The sequence below is a fragment of the Balaenoptera acutorostrata genome, chromosome 17 (genome assembly GCF_949987535.1).
Source record: "Balaenoptera acutorostrata chromosome 17, mBalAcu1.1, whole genome shotgun sequence".
Taxonomy (NCBI): domain Eukaryota; kingdom Metazoa; phylum Chordata; class Mammalia; order Artiodactyla; family Balaenopteridae; genus Balaenoptera; species Balaenoptera acutorostrata.
In genome coordinates this window covers 66,105,084-66,122,334 of record NC_080080.1, presented here as the reverse complement: position 1 = coordinate 66,122,334, position 17,251 = coordinate 66,105,084, and the positions used below count along the sequence as shown (strand labels likewise).

At 38.9% G+C, this 17,251-nt stretch overlaps 1 long non-coding RNA gene across 2 annotated transcripts in view; it reads left to right on the top strand.

Annotated features, from left to right (window-relative positions):
• LOC130705527 (uncharacterized) overlaps nt 1-17,251 on the top strand; it is a 40,926-nt gene that overhangs the window by 5,055 nt on the left and 18,620 nt on the right. Inside the window, exon 3 of one of the 2 annotated variants that reach the window (XR_009005801.1) lies at nt 347-501. The exons of the other annotated variant lie outside the window; for it this stretch is intronic. This is a non-coding gene — a long non-coding RNA (uncharacterized LOC130705527). Of the gene's footprint in view, nt 1-346; nt 502-17,251 lie in introns of those variants that run through there. 2 annotated transcript variants of the gene reach the window in all.

The window sequence follows — 17,251 nt, the reverse complement described above, 5'->3', positions numbered from 1 at the left end:
ATTAATACATTTAATAATAATTAATAAATTAATAATCCTGGCTCTCCTGCTTATTAGCTGTATGACCTTTGGCAATTTACTTTTTCTGAGGCTCAGATTACTTATCTATAATATGAAATATCTAACTTGTTGTGAGGAATGGGGAGTATATGAGCAATTGCCCAGGCCACAGCCTGATGCACTGGAGAAAATCAATAAATCCTAGTTATTTTTATTACTATGAACTGCCTTGCCCAACATCACACACCTAATAAAGTGTCAGGGCCCAGAACTGACCCAGGTTTTGTACACCAGGGTTTGATATGGATTTCAGACAGCACAAGATGTTTCTTTGCTTTAACTGCAGGCTTCTAGGGTGTGAAGTGCATGGTCCCCTTGCCGGACATTTTCCACAGGCCTCATAAGAGACATCACTGCGGGAAAATGGATGGGACTGCATCAGAAACTTTCTTTCTCCAAGTTTTCTCACCGTAAAGTCACAGCACTTCTCCAAGCCTCACTTCCCCTATTTGAAAACTGGGATAAAACTCCTAAATCAGTAACTGAAAAGGATTAAATGAGATTGTGGAGAAGCAGCACACTAAGTGTAACAGAGAAAAGGTGCTTAATTTGCTAAAATAAAAAAAATGCAGACTTTGGTTTTCTGAAAAGGGAGAATGAGGTGGATGATAATTACAGACCATAGAAAAGAAGGCCATTTAATGCCACCTTCCCCTTCCTCCGAAGTAAATACTGCATAAGGAAGTGTAAAGTTGGTCAGGTCAAGTGTGTTTAGAGTTTGTTTGGGGGTGGGAGGTGGATACCAAGTCAAAGCATGTGGTAAGTAGGTGCTTAAGAAATGTTTGTTGTTGGAATGCATTTCCCATATGACTTTCCTGGTGGTGTCTCCCCAGAGCCTCCTGATGTTCTGGGTTTGTCCAGTTGGCTGAAGAAATTGCCCACACCTTTGACCTAGAAAAACAAAGAGTTTAGACCAGCACTGTCCAATATGGATGTCACCAGCCACATGAGGCGATTGAGCACTTGGAATGTGGCTAGTCATGTACAATATTGTAAAATACACACCGGATATTGAAGACAATATGAAGAAAAGAATGTAAAATATCTCACTAATATTTTTTAAAAATATCTGTCAAACGATGATAATATTTTTGATATACTGGGTCAAAGGAAGTATATTCTACCGTTAAAAATAAACTATAAATTTTTACCGTTAAAAATAAATAATTTTACCGTTGCTTTGTATTTTTACAATGTGGCTACTAGAAATTGGGAATTACAGATGTGGCTCGCATTATATTTCTATTGGATAATTCAGGGATTAATGAGGCAATTGTGCATTGAGTGTCTAGTGTTTGCTGTGGCAGGTGTTGGTGAGCCAGTCTCCCGCCCACTCGGAAGGCACATTCTCGTGGGAAAAAGCACCATAATGCGGGAAGCACACATTACAGCACGTCTGCTCTCACTAATCCCTGTCATCTCGCCTGCATCTCTCCACGTGTACCCGACCCCGTCTAATCCCTCCAACCCTAGAACACGCTGAGAAACGCTTCCAGTTGGTTTGGATTTCCGCAGCTCGTTGCACTGGGAAAATTTACAACGAGGCGTCCATTCCCCAAGCAGGATGGCCACCCCGCGGACACCGGCCAGGGCTCCAGTGCCCAGTTCGTCCGCCTTTTCAGAGCAACCCTGGGTACCGACTACTGCGCCCAGGCCCGGGAACTGAAGGTTCCGGGTTAAGCCGTGCACAAGTCACGTGGTATGCGGGTCACGTGGTATGCCGTCTCACGGGGAGGGGGTCACGTGGGGGGCGTAGTTTTAGGCCCGCCACGTTTCTTTGTCTCGCAAAGCCGGAGCTGGCTTCTGTTCCGGGGTCGTCCCCACGCTGCCTGACCTGGAAGGAAAGGGACTCCTGGCTCTTGGCTTCCCGCCAGCCACGTGGTCAGGTGCCTGTGGGAACAGTGAGGCCCGCGGGAGGAGTTCTCTGTCACCCAGGACACAACGGGTCCTCCCCCGCTTGTTTATTTATCCAAGATTTGCGGCCAGATTTTTGCCTCCTTGGAGTCCCGTGAGGCCTTAGCGTTTAGACAGGCCAGGGCCTGGACACGTCAGGTTTGCAGAGGCTGAAGGTAGAAAGGCCCGAGTTAAGAATGAAAAAGGAGCACACAACATTGTTAATCAACTATGCTCTAATATAAAATGAAAGTTTTTTAAAAATGAAGAAGGGGAGAGGAAAGGTGATAAGACTCAGAGACCCCATTTTCTCTGCCATTTAGGACAGAAGGAAAAAAATCATCATTGATCGTCTTGTCAGCTAAAATGCAGGTGACTTTGAAAAAGATTTGTGTTTTTTTAAAGCAATTTGTGTGGGAGCCAACGCCAAGGCGTAACTGTTCTGCAAACCCCAGATTAGGACTAGAAAGCTGCCGGGCTTCTGCAAATGACTTTCAATGCTCCATTAACAGAGTTAAGCAGCCCCACTCTCAAGAAGAAAAGCCCCGTGGTACAGCTTCCCGAGGCTTGTCTGCAGAATCCCTGGACTTCACTGATCTGGAGGATCCTGAAGGGCGAGCTGGTCTGGGCTGTGGCTCATGGGTTTGACAGCAATCTTATTTTTAAAAATCCCTCGAGACAGCCTTTAATTCTTAGGCAAAAGCTAAGAAACTCTGTCTTAGAAGTTTTTTCTTTTGTTGTTGATTTTTATCGGCAGTACTTTGGAAGTGTGAAAATACTCCATTACCAAAACATCTCTTGAAATGTAGCACGCAGCTCTGGTCTCCAGTATGTGGTCCCAAGCCTTGGATTTAATTGTGGAGTTAACCTGGGAGAGAATGACATTCTGCCATGTGGCACGTACTGGAAAAAGGCCCCTCTGCTGTGGACATTAGGAGATCTCTGCCTATCAGCTCCGTGGCCTTGGGCCACTTGCTGGCCTTCTTGGAGCTGTTTCTCTGTGTGTAGCCCACGTCTCAGGTGGTGACGAGGGTCAACAAGATTGCCCGGCAGCGCGTAGGCTCCCCTGGAAAGCGGAGAACATGGTACAAGGTCAGTTATTACATTATTGTCCTCATTCTCTCTCCTAGGGGCTCATTCTTCTCCTACCCCCTCACCCAGTAGTCGGCCCTGCTCAGCGTCACTCTCATTTCAGTAGCCCTCCACCCCTCTACCCCTTTCCCCGCAGTGCCTCATCCCCTATAGAACATCAAGTGAAAACAAAATGCCTCCTGGCGCCAGAAGGAAGTTCTCCTGTAATAGATACTTTGTGGTGTCAGAGAGAAGGGATTCTGTGCACTTTGTCAACCGGTCCCTTAAAATCTTCTGTAAAATGGGGCCTGGCTTATTTACATACAAGCTTTGCTTCCCTAGCCCCAAGCCCTTTTAACCTCCAATTCTGAAGTGAGCTCTCATAACGATCAGAGAACAGGGAGGTGTTCGGGGCAATGTGCTCACTTTTTCTTGATTTTTTTTTTTCCTTTGGATTATTTGTGCTGCTTTGCCCAGTTAGCAGGGATAATGAGCCAATTAGCTTGCAGAGGCTACGTTTCTCTGTAGGTTTCAGTCTCCAAGAGAACTCCTTGAGGATGTTGGAAACAATTGCATAAGATATACTCATGCCGGTTTCATCACCCTGCCCCTACTCCTTAGATTGCCACATTCAGGCAACTTCCTTTCGGCAAGACAGTCGAGGAATTAAAATAATAAGAAAACGAAAAGACTAATAGTCAACTCAATAAAGGCGGAGACTGTGCCTTGTTTAGCTGGGTATTCGCAGTGCCTAGCACTACCTGTGAAAGGTACTACCTAAATATTTGGTGACGAAAATCATTTGCAAACTCATGAGCACAATCCAGTATTCACCCATAATTAACGGGAGACACACACTGAAACCATTATTTGCCCTTCGTTTAACCAACTCAGTCCAATGTGCTCTACCCCACTATCAACCCTTACAGAGATCCAGTTCCATCTCTCATTAACTGAATGGATAATATATAGCTATGATCTATATCATAATATAAGAGATGTCTATGTACTTACACTATACTTGCCACAACTCCAGAGTTCATCCTAAATAACTGAAGAATTACGTGTAATATAAACATCCCAGCAATAAGAGTTCTCCTTATAAAAATGAAACCTGGCTTTAAAAACTGTAACTGCTCTTCCTGATTGGAAGAAAATCAGAACTTTGATACAATTTCAGGGGATCGCAGATCTACAGAGCCTCAGATTAAACCTTTATCATAGAGTAAGGGGAGAATGGAGCCCTAAAAGGCCCACCCATTTAATGGGTGAGTAGAGAGGGGGGATTCAGAGAAAGAAAGACAGTCATCAGAGAGGTGAGAGGAAACCAAGAGTAGTGTTTCTGAAAGCAAGGGAGGAGTTTCCGGAAATAATGGGTGGGGACTTCCAGTTGAAGTGGTATGGTCAGGTCGCATTTTGAAGCTTCTCTTGTACTCTAAACACATGGCAATAAGAATTAAAGTGTAAAAATAGGAAACTAAAGAGACATAACCATGTTCAGAAGCAAGAAAAATACCTCTGTGGACTAGGAGTAGACCAGAAACCGAAGGTTGAGTGGGGTCGAAGCTCCTGGCAGATCCTCGGGGGATCCTCCAGGCAGGAGCGTCCAGGAGTTGAGTTCCTTTGCAGAAAGGGGGGACATAACTGTCCCATGCGAGGAGGGAGACTGGCCTGGGTCACTGCCTAAATTAGGATTCTGGAGCAGGGCTACACCTTAGTGAATGCAGCCACTAAGGAAACAAAAGAAAGCAAGCCCAGTCAGCGTATTGGCTCTGTGACTGGATCACTTTCAATTGTTTTTTCTCTTAATTGTGGGTCACCGTTTCCCGCTTCTTTGCGTGCCTGGTGACTTTCGTTTGGAGGCCAGACATTGTGAATTTTGCCTGTTGGGTGCTGGATATCTGTGTTTTCTCATAAATATCATCGATCTTCGTTCTGGGATGCAGTTAAGTTACTTGGAAATAGTGTAATCCTTTCCAGTCTTGCTTTTAAGATCAGTAGAAGGAATCAGCAGTGCTCCTTCTGAGGCTAATTTTTCCCTCTAATGAGGCAAGACTCTTCTGCACACTCAGCCTAAAGCCCTGTGAATCATGAGATTTTCCAGTCTGGCTGGAGCAGGTATTATTCCTGGCCCTGTGTGAGTACCTGACTCACACCTGAATTTAATCTTTTTTGGTGGGAATTCCTTCAGCCTCTGGTAGTTTCCTCTGCGCTTGTGCTGATCAGCTGAAAACTCCGGGGGGACCCTCTGCAGATCTCCAGAGTTCTCTCTCTGTGCAGCTCCCTTCTCTCTGGTCCTCTGTTCTGTGAATTCTAGCTGCCTCGTTCTCTCCACTCTCTCAGCTCTGTCTTCTCCACTCAGGGGGTCTGCCTGGATTCTCCCTTTCTGCTCCTCAGCCTGGAAACTTCTTTGGTGGCAACAGCTGGGGCAGCTGTAGCAATTATAGGGCTTTTCTTGTTTGTTTTCCATCTCTTAGGGTCCACTGTCTTTTACTGCCTCATGCCCAATGTTTGGAGAACCATTGTTTCAGACATTTTGCCTGTTGTGTGGTTGTTTCAGGCAGAAAGGTGAGTCTTATCTCTGGAAGTCAATTTCGGCCACAAGTGGAAGTCTTTGGAATTACACCTTAGTAGGAAACTAGTTTCTTTTTGTTTTGTTTTTAGGGTTAGAGTTGCTTAAGGATGCTTATATTTTGAGGAAGAAATTAAAGATATTAAAAATGTGAGAAACAGAAGGGAATAGTGATGGGCCAAGTTCCCACAGGAGGTGGAAGGAGATGGGGGGGTAGCTTTGACGAGCAAAAGATACACCTCTTTGCCTGAAATGAGTCAAAAATAAATAATGTAGGATGCCACCGTAGATCAGGAGAGGTTTCTCATGGGAAGAGGTTAGCCCCTGATAGGCTTTGTTTGCTCAGTGGAGTATACGTTAAGGTTATCAGTGTAGGATAGGTGAGTAGGCATGAGGTATCCAGGTTAACAGAAGTGGGAAATGTGAGGAGCAACCATTTTGGAGAATGGAAGAAAGGATCGAGTAGGTGTAAGGAAAAGTCTTTCAAAGCAGTGTTAAGGGCCCTGATAAGTTTGACACATTAACAAATGTGAAGTTTTCTAGCATAGTGGTTGATATGTAGTGGTTATTAGTTAGAAATAGTTGAATCTTGATAATAAGATTCCCTGTTTACATCTCTGGTAACAAGAACTTGCAAGAATAAGCCACTAATGGGTTCATCAGGTTTTGACGAGGTAGAGAGGCAGTTTAGGAATATGGAGTTTAGGGGAGATACTCTTAGAGATTTAGATGAGGCTTCAATAGTTGGAGACCCATGGTATGCAGGAGGGAAGCAAAAATGAAGGCATGTTTTATTTTTTTTCTTTTGGGGTTAGTGGAAAGGATTTGCAGACACAGTACCACTGTGTTGCATAAGTTTTGACATAGACGTTGACATAGAATACAATGTGGAAGAATCCATATATTTAAGTATTATTTATATATTATTTATTTTTTTATTGAGTATCTATTTCTTATATTTTTCAGTTGTGCCTTGGCCTTACACCCAAAATACATAAATGCATGCATACATACACACGAACTATACTTCGAAATTTAGGCTACCTGGAGGTATTAGCAGATTTCTTTCAATATATCCCACAGCAATTTAGAACACAGCAAATATTGGGTATTTTAAATCAATGCTAGGCCCCCTGATTTCTTAATATTAGCCATGGGGCACTCACTGGCATGCGATATATAGTTTAATGGGGAAAAAAGGTAGAGTAGGTCAGGTTAGTCCCCAACTGCCCTTATCTTCTCACTCTTCACACTAAATTTCATTATTTACCCACATTTTACAATAAAGGTATCAAGGTTAAGAGAGGTGAAGTCCCTTGCTGAGAGATAGTTGAAGGGGGAACTCAGAATTCCAGACTAGGAGTCTAGCACTCTGGTTACCATATCATGCCCATGATGGTTAATTTTATGTGTTGGTTTGGTATAGGCCACAGTTCCCAGATAATTGGTCAAACGTTGTTCTAGATGTTTTTGTGGAGGTATTTCTTTTCTTTTCTCTCTCTCTGTTTTTTTTTTGGATGAGATTCACATTTAAAACAGTAGACTTAGAGTGAAGCAGATTATCCTTCTTAATGTGAGTGGGCCTTATCTGATCAGTTGACTGTCTTAATAGAAAAAGACTGACCTCCCTAGAAGGAAAAGAGGAGATTCTGCCAGGAGACCATCTTCAGACTTGAACTCCATCTCTTCCTTCTATGTCCAGCCTGCTGGCCTACCCTGCAGATAATGTTTTTAAACAAAGACTGTTAAATCGTAGAGAATTTGTAATCAGGATAATGTGTAATATTAGGCATTTCTAAATTGGGAGTGTTTAAATTATAAAGGGATAGTGAATCTCATATTCCTTGATATTTAGTCCTCATTTTAGAAGTCATGGAAAAATTAGTCTAGCCAGGGAAGAAAATGCCCCAAGTAACTATAAAGTATCAGCACACTGACTTTTCATATTTTTTTGATATTACTGTACTACTTGGTTGAAAAATACTGACCTTAATTACAAATTTTTCTTTACAATCATTGTTTGGATGGATATAACCACTGAATCTTTTCCTTTAATAGAAATATAATTCTCATACCATAAAATTCACCCTTTACAAATATGCAGTTCAGTGTTTTTTAGTATATTCACAAGGTTGTACAACCATTACCATTATGTATTTTACAAACATTTTTATAATCCCAGAATAAAACCCCATAATGATTAGCAGTTAACTCCTCACCTCCTGGAATCTCTTCTGCAGCTTCTGGAAAGCACTAATCTTTCTGTCTCTGTGTATTTGTCTATTCTGGACATAATTACGTACATGGATTCATCTAATTCCCTTTATAAGCCATCCATATGGTAAGCTACAGACCTTTGTGCCTTAGTTTATTTCACTAAGCATAATGTTTTTACAAGGTTTATCCATATTTTAGCATATATTAGTACTTAATTTTTACATGGATGGATAATATTCCATTGTGTGTATATACCAAATTTTGTTTATCCATTCATCAATTGATGGGCATTTGGGTTGTTTCCACTTTTTGGCTATTATAAATAATGATGTTATGAATATTTTTGTACAAGGTTTGTGTGAACATATGTTTCAAGTCTCTTGGGTATACATGTAGGAGTGGAAATGCTGAGTTATATGGTAACTATGTTTAACTCTTTGAGAATCTATCAGATGGTTTTCCAAAGTGGCTGTACCATTTTATATTTCCAGAAGCAACGTATAAAGGTTCCAATTTCTCTACATCCTCACCAACACTCTTTATTGTACTTTGTTCTGATTATAGACAACCCAGTGGGTGTCGCGTGATGTCTCGTTGTGGTTTTGATTTGCATTTCCCTAATGACTAATGATGTCCGGCATCTTTTTATATGTTTGTTGGCTATTTGTATATCTTCTTTAAAGAAATGTCTATTCAAGTCTTTTGTTCATTTTTAAATTGGATTGTTTGTCTTTTTGTTGTTGAATTGTAAGGATTCTTTATTTATTCTGGATACTATACCTTAATCAAATATATGATTTGCAAATATGTTCTCCCATTCTGTGGGTCGTCTTTTCACTTGATAGGGTCCTTTAAAGCACAAAATTTTTATAGAAATACCATACGACCCAGCAATCCCACTACTGGGCATATACCCTGAGAAAACCATAATTCAAAAAGAGTCATGTACCACAATGTTCATGGCAGCTCTATTTACAATAGCCAGGACATGGAAACAACCTAAGTGTCCATCAACAGATGAATGGATAAAGAAGATGTGGCACATATATACAATGGAATATTACTCAGCCATAAAAAGAAACGAAATTGAGTTATTTGTAGCGAGGTGGATGGACCTAGACACTGTCATGCAGAGTGAAGTAAGTCAGAAAGAGAAAAACAAATACCATATGCTAACACATATATATGGAATCTAAAAAAAAAAAAAAGGTTCTGAAGAACCTAGGGACAGGACAGGAATAAAGATGCAGACACAGAGAATGGACTTGAGGACACGGAGGTGGGGAAGGGTAAGCTGGGACAAAGAGAGTGGCACGGACATATATACACTACCAAATGTAAAATAGATAGCTAGTGGGAAGCAGCCACATGGCACAGGGAGATCAGCTTGGTGCTTTGTGTCCACCTAGAGGGGTGGGATAGGGAGGGTGGTAGGGAGACGCAGGAGGGAGGAGATATGGGGATGTGTGTATATGTATAGCTGATTCACTTTGTTATACAGCAGAAACTAGCACACCATTGTAAAGCAATTACACTCCAATAAAGATGTTAAAAGAAAAACACAAAATTTTTAATTTTAACAAAGTCTATTTTTTTTTCTTTGATTGGTTAGGTTTTGGGTGTCATGTCTAAGAAACCATTATATAATCCATGGTCACAAAGATTTCTGTTTTCTTATAAGAGTTTTATAGTGTCATTTTGTCTAGCTCTGTGGTTGATTTTTAGTTGATTTTTCTGTATGGTATGAGGTAGAGAGCCAAATCCTTCTTCTTCTTCTTCTTTTTTTTTTTTTTTTCATGTGGATATCCACTTGTCCCAGCACCATTTGTTGAAAAGATTGTTCTTTCCCGCATTGAATTGTCTTGGTATCTTTGACCAAAATGAGTTGACCATAAATATAAGGGAATATTTATGGACTCTCAAGTCTATTCCACTGATCTATATATCTATTCTTATACCAATACCATAAAGTCTTAATTACTGTAGCTTTCTAATAAGTTTTGAAATTGGGGATCTTTTTCAAGATTGTTCTGGTTATTCTGCGTCCCTTGAATTTCCACGTGAGTTTTATGATCAGCTTGTCAATTTCTCAGCCAGCTAGAATTTTGATAGAAATGGCATTGAATCTGTAGATTAACTGGGGAGAGTATTGCCATCTTAATATTAAATCTTCTGATCGATTAACATGGGATCGTCATTCATTTATATATTTGTTACTATCTTTCAACATGCTTTGTAGTTTTCAAGGTATAGCTTTTACACTTCATTTGTTAAATTTAGTCCTAAATATTTTATTTTTTGGTGCAATAGTAAATGGAATTGTTTTCTTAATTTCGGTTTTGGATTGTTCCTTGCTAGTGAATATAAATACAATTAATTCTTTGCTTATTATTCTTGTACCCTGCAACCTTTTTGTACTCTTTTATTAGTTGCAATGGTTTTTAGTAGATTCCTTAGGATTTTCTATATATAAGGTTATGTAATCTTCAAATGTAGTTTTACTTCTTTCTTTCCAATTTGGATGCCTCTTCCTTTCTTCCTTCCTCTCCCTCCTCTTCTCTCTCTCTCTCTTTCTCCCTCTGTCTCTCTCTCTCTCTCTCTCTCTTCTTCCCTCCCTTCCTTCCTCCCTCCCTCTCTCTCTCTTGCTTTCTTGCTTTTTCTTTTTGGTTTAATTGTCTTAGCTAGAATGTTGAAAAGAAGAGGAAGAGTGTAAATCCTTCTCTTATTCCTGATCTTAGGGGAAAAGCATTCATTCTTTCACCAATAGGTATGATGTTAGCTGGAGATTTTTTATAGATGTACTTTGTGATATTGAGGAAGTATCATTCTATTCCCAGTTTGTTTTATCATGAAGGGGTTTGGATTTTGTAAAATGCTTTCTCTACATCTATTGAGATAATCATGTGATTTTTTTTTGTACTTTATTCAATTGATATGTTGAATTAATTGGCTTTTGGGTGTTAAACCAACTTTGTATTCCTGGAATAAATCCCAATTGGTCCTGATGTGTAATCCTTTTTATATGTTACTGGGTTTGGTTTGCTAATATTTTATCAAGGATATTTATGTCTATATTTATAAGAGATACTGATTTTCTTTTCTTGTTATATCTTTCTCTGTTTTTGGTATCAGGGTAACACTGGCATCATAGAATGAGTTAGGAAGTGTTCTCTCCATATCTGCTTTTTGAAAGAGTTTGCGAAGGATTGGTGTTAATTGTTCTTTAAATGTTTAGAAGAATTCACCAGTGCATTTGTAGGCTTTTCTCTGGGAAATTTTGTGATTACTCGTTTAATCTCTTGTCACGTGTCTATTCAGAAATTTTATTTCTTCTTGAATCAGTTTTGGTAGTTTGTGTCTTTATCGGAATTTGTACATTTAATCTAGATTATCTAATTTGTTGGCATACAATTGTTCATAATATCTCCTTGTTCATAATATCTCCTAAAATCCTTTTTATTTTTTGTAAAGTCAGTAGGAATGTTCCCTCTTTAATTCTTGATTTTAGTAACTTGAGTCCAGTCTCTTCTTTTTGGTCAGTCTAACTGAAGGTTTGATTTTGTTGATCTTTTCAAAGAGCGAACTTCTGATTTTGTTGATTATTTTTTATTTTTATGTTCTCTATTTTATTTCCACAGTAAGCATTGTTTTCTTCCTTCTGCTTGCATTTGGTTTACTTTACTCTTCTTCTTCTGGTTTCTTAAGGTAGAAGGTTAGGTTATTGATTTGAAGTCTTTTTTCTTTTTTAATATAGGCATTTACAGGTGTGATGGATAATTTTATGTGTCAGCTTGGGCTAAGGGATGCCCAGATATCTGGCAAAACATTGTTTCTGGATGCATCTATGTGGGTGTCTCCAGCAGAGATTGACATTTGAATCAGTAGACTGCATAAAAATGATCACCCTCACCAATGTGGATGGGCATTATCCAATCCGTTGAAGGTTCTGAATGGAACAAAAAGGTGGAGGAAGGGAAAGTTCACTCTCTCTGCTTGAGCTGAGATATCCATCTTCTCCTGCCCTTGGACATCAGCTGTCCTGGTTCTTGGGCCTTCAGACACAGACTGAATTACACTACCAACTTTCCTGCTTCTCCAGCTTGCAGATGGCAAATTGTGGGACTTCTCAGCCTCCATAATCCTGTGAGCCAGTTCCTGTAATAAATCTCCTCTTACATGTATCCTATTGGTTTTGTTTCTCTGGAGAACCCTAATATAAAAGACATAAATTTCCCTGAGGCACTGCTTTAGTTATATTTCTTAAGTTTTGGTTTGTTGTGTCTTCATTTTCTTCCATCAAAGTATTTTTTAATTTCCTTTGTGATTTCTTCTTTGACCCATTGGCTTTTTAAGGAGTGTGTTGTTTAATTTCTACATATTTGTGAATTCACAAATATCCTTCTATAATTGGAGAAATACTTTGTATTACTTCAGGCTTTTAATTTACTGAGGCTTGTCTTATGATGTAGCATGTGGCCTATCATGGAGAAAGTTCCATGTGCACTTGAGAAGAATTTGTATTCTACTGTTGTTGTGTGGAGAGTTCTATAGATGTCTGTGAGGGCTACATGTTTGATAGTATTGTTCAACTATTCTGTTGCTTTGTTGATCTTTCTAGTTCTACCGATTATTGAAAATGGGATATTGAAGATCCAACTGTTATTGTTGATTTTTTATAATTATTCCTTTAATTCTGACAGTTTTTGCTTTATGTATTTTGGAGCTCTGCATATAAGTTTATAATTGTATTTTCTTGGTGAATTGACCCTTTTATTATTATTATTATTTAATCTCATAAAATGTATTAAAGTCTGTTTTGCCTGATATTGGTATGGCCACTGTAGCTCTTTTGGTGACTATTTGCAAGGTATATCTTTTCCATCCTTTTACTTTCAACCTATTTGTGTCTTAGAATCTAGAGAATATCTTTTGCAAATAGCATATGGTTAGACCATGTTTTTTTATCCATTCTGCCAATCTCTGCTTTTTAATTGGAGAGTTTAATTCATTTATATATATTGCAATTACCAGTGAGGTGGGGTTTATGCCTACCATTTTACTGTTTGTTTTTTGTATATCTTATGTCTTTTTTACTCCTCTGTTCTTCCATTACTGCCTATTTTGTGTGTTAAATAGATATTTTATGGTATATGATTTTAATTCTTTTGTCATTTCTTTTACTATATATTTTTGGAATTATTTTCTTTTTGGTTGCCCTGAGGTTTACAATTAATATCTTAATTTATAACAATCAATTTTAGATTAATACCAACTTAATTTCAGTACCATTCAAAAACTTTGCTCCCATAGAGCTCTGTTCCCTTCCCCTTCTTTTTTCTGTTATTGTCATACAATTACATCTTTATGCATTGAAAGTCCATCACCACAGATTTATAATTATTGCCTATGCAGCTGTCTTTGAAATCAAATAGAGGAGTTACCAACAACAGAAAACATTTATATTGTCTTTTATATTTACCTTTTTATATGTACCTACATGGTTATCTTTACCAGTGCTCTGTTTTTCTTTATCTATATTCAAGAATTTGAGTTACTATCTAGTGTTCTTTCTTTTCAGACTGCAGAACTCCCCTTACTATATCTTATAGGGCAAGTTAGATAGTGACACATTTTCTCAGTTTGTGTTTTTAAATCTGAGAATGTCTTAATTTGCTTTAATTTTTGAAAAATAACTTTGCTGGATATTGAATATTTTCTGTCAGCAACTTGAGTTTGTCATTCCACTGCCATGTAGTTTCCATGGTTTCTGAGAAGAAATCAGCTATTAATCTTATTGGGGATCTCTTTTATGTGATGAGTCACTTCTCTCTTGCTGTTTCAAGACTCCCTCTTTATCTTTGTTTTTTTCACAGTTTGATTCTGATGTGTCTCAGTGTGGATATCTGAATTTATCCTGTCATGATTTGTTGAGTTTCTGGAATGTGTAGATTCATGCCTGTCATCAAATGTGTGAAAATTTCAGCCATTATTTCACAAATATTTTTTTATGCTTCTTTCTCTCTCTCCTTTCCTTTGGGACTCCCATAATTCATATAGTATGTTGTGTTCTACAGGTCTCTAGTCTCTTCTGTATTTTTTATTCATTTTTATTTCTGTTTCTTAGATGATATTTTCAATTCACCTTTCTTCTAGTTCACTAGTTCTTTCTTCTGGCTGCTGAAATCTATTGAAACCTCTCTGGTGAATTTTTCATTTAAATTTATGTACTTTCAATTTCCAGAATTTCCATTTGATTTCTTTTTATAATTTCTGTCTCTGTTGATAGTCTTTATTTGGTGAGAAGTCATTCTCAGACTTACCTTTAGTCTTTAGACGTGATTTTCTTTTAAAAGTTCTTTGAATATGTTGATATTTAAAATATCTAACTTAAAAAATTTGTCTGGTAAGTCCAATGTCTCGGCTTCCTTAGATATAGTTTTCTATTGGTGGCTTTTTCCCCTCATGTATGGGCCATGCTTTATTGTTTCTTCGCATGCCTCATAATTTTTGTAGATAACCAGACATTTAAAATAATGTAATGTGGCAACTCTGGAAATTAGAACTTCCTCCTCCCCCGGGTTTGCTGTTGTTTGTTGTTGTTTTTGTTTGTTTAGTGACTTTTCTGCACTAATTACATGAAGTCTGTATTCTTGTTTGTTTTTCTACTTGGTTTCTACTTGGTTAGCTTAGTGGTCTGCTGATGATTGGACAGAGATTTCCTTAAATGCCTGGAACCAATAAATCTCCCAGTCTTTGCTAAGTGGCTTTCTGTGTGTGTTGGGGCACAGCTTCAACACTTAGCAGACAGTTTACAGTTCTGCCTTAACCTTCCCTTCCTGCTTGCATAGAGCCTCAAGATCATCCAGAAGTGAGAGTTTAGGGCCTTTCAGGTCTTTCTTAAGCATGTACACAGCTCCGAGAATGTGCACAGACCTACTTGTGTTTGTGGCTTTCTCCATTCCCAGAAGCATGTCAGAGCTTTTCAAAACCTGTGTAGAATTCTCATTCCCAAGCTTTTCCTTTTAACATTTTTGGTTAGCCTATTATTTTCCCAAAACATTATTTAAAACCTTAGGCAGCTTCAAAGTTAAGTAGTTGCCTGTAATTTTTGATAAATTCACCTGGAGAAAAGACTTTTTGCACTGAGTGAGTTCTGAGTCAGGTTAAATAAAGACATCACTTCAAGTGGGGTCTTCCAGGGAACTAACAGGTCACATAATGACAGAGCTCCGCCTCAGGCTGATCCCTTCAGTGGCTGCCAGTCTGCTGATTTTCACTGTGATTGTCAGTTTTCAAGGCTACTGTGGAGCTGGAGAGGAGGAATGGGCACAGGGCAAATTAAAATGCCTCAGAGCACACTGTTCTTACCAAGATTAAGCTGTTTTTCTTGAAAAGCCACTACCCAGATTTCCAGGATCTTTTGGTTAATTTCTAGCATTCTTACAATATTGATCCTGACAATTTTTTGTGAGTTTTCTTATTGCTTTAATGGAGGATATGGAGGAGAGAACTTTTGGAGATCCTTAATCTGCCATTTCTGCTGACATCATCCCCTTTCCCACTGAATTGTGATGTATATTATATATATCATGAGATCCAGTTAGAAAGGCAATAAATGAAGTGCCAGTTATACTTTTCATGTGTAGGAAGGAGAATGTTGAGAGGCCTCACATATGCTGAGGAATTTACTTTCAGTCTTCTTTCAACTTCCCTTGGTGCAAGAATCAGGGGAATCGAGGAGCAGCTAGCTACTGGGGTTCAGCAAGACTGTTTTCACATTGCTTGTCTACCACACTGTCCCATGTAAACCACCCTCCTGTGCATTTGTGCATTTGTGTTTTTGCCTCTCCATCTTCCTTAATAAACTTTTCTATGGTTAGACTTTCCATGACAAGGCCTGACTCATTCCCTTGAGAGAGTCTGGTGTACTAACCACTGTGCTCTAAAGACTTTCCCTCTACACCCAAGAGGGAAAGCTACTTAGAAGAAGGGGTGCTCTTAACTATTTGTGTCTATGATGATGACAAGTTAATATTATTTAATACTTTTGTAAAACGGTTCCTAGGTTAATAAAAATAAACAAAATGTATTTAGTTTCTTTCTCTTATTCTTATTTCCCTAATACTTTCACATACAAGCACAAGTCTCCTGTTACTAACAAGTAGCAATAGTCATTTTAGCATATATTCAGTCAATAAATTCTGTAATGAACCCAGTTAATTTAAGTTCACTCTTTCAGCAAGGACATGGTGAGCACCTACTATGGACTAGGCATGTGATTAAATTTGTTGCTCTCATTCTTCCAGCATTCTCCTATTCCTTCCATATCCTGGCTGTAAACTATGGACTATGAGCTTGACTTCTTTACTTCCTCTTGCTTTATCCATAAACACAGAACCGAATGATCTAGATGTCACACAAAATATTCAGTGTTGTTTCCCTCTCTTTCTGTCTCTCTCTCTCTCTCTCTCATACACACATACACACATACACACACACACACACACACACTACACACACAAAGTGAAATAGAAAAACTACCTATAAAACCAATGAATGTTAAGTGCAAATAATGTTTTAAGCTCACACCACTTCTTAGTATGAGACAAGGCATACTAGAGAATGGTCATCAGTTAGTTTTTTCTCCACTGGTCTTGCTCAATATCCAGAGATATGTTCAGATACTGATTTGAGATTTTGAGATTGTGGGGGAAATTCTCCTCTTGAAAGTTTCCACCTCTACATTCAATACATGCAAGGTATCATTTTTGAAAATATTTCATCAGTTTACTGTGTAGAGTTCAGAATTTGCTGGTTTAGTCTTAGAGTTAATGAGACTGCCAAGATTTTCCAATTTCCTGTGTGTCACCTTGTTTCCTCTTTGTACGTAAGCAGGCATAGTCTGCATGGGGCTTGATACTCCCAGTCGTGTGGGGGAGGGTGGGAACATTGGCAGCTGCCAGAGCGGCTGTGGTGGTGGACGGCTGGATGCAGGTGCACAGCCTGCCTCGATTTGACAGGCTTTAAGGCTTGCATTCTCTCTAGTGATATCCAATATCCTGGCCAATAAGGTCCTTCAAAACAACAGAAACAACCCAGTAACACAGTTTCACCAGGGCATCCAGTTGCATAATGTTCACTCAGATCTACATGGATAAAACATCCGCAGTGTGTTATGTCTGTGATCTGCGGGACAGGTAGTAACTGCCGGGTGAGTTGTTCTTCCGGTAGAATGTTCGTGTAGAATTCTGAAGCTGTAGAATGTTAGCGTGCCTCTGATTGGAAGAGTCTAGTCTCATTGTCTGATGACCTGGACTTAGTCCCATTCCACCACTAACTCACTAGACCATGGATGAGTCACTTAACTTTTCTAAATCTCCATTTTCTTGGCTGTAAATTGAAAGGAATAATCCCTGCCTGGCAGTCTCACAAGGTGGT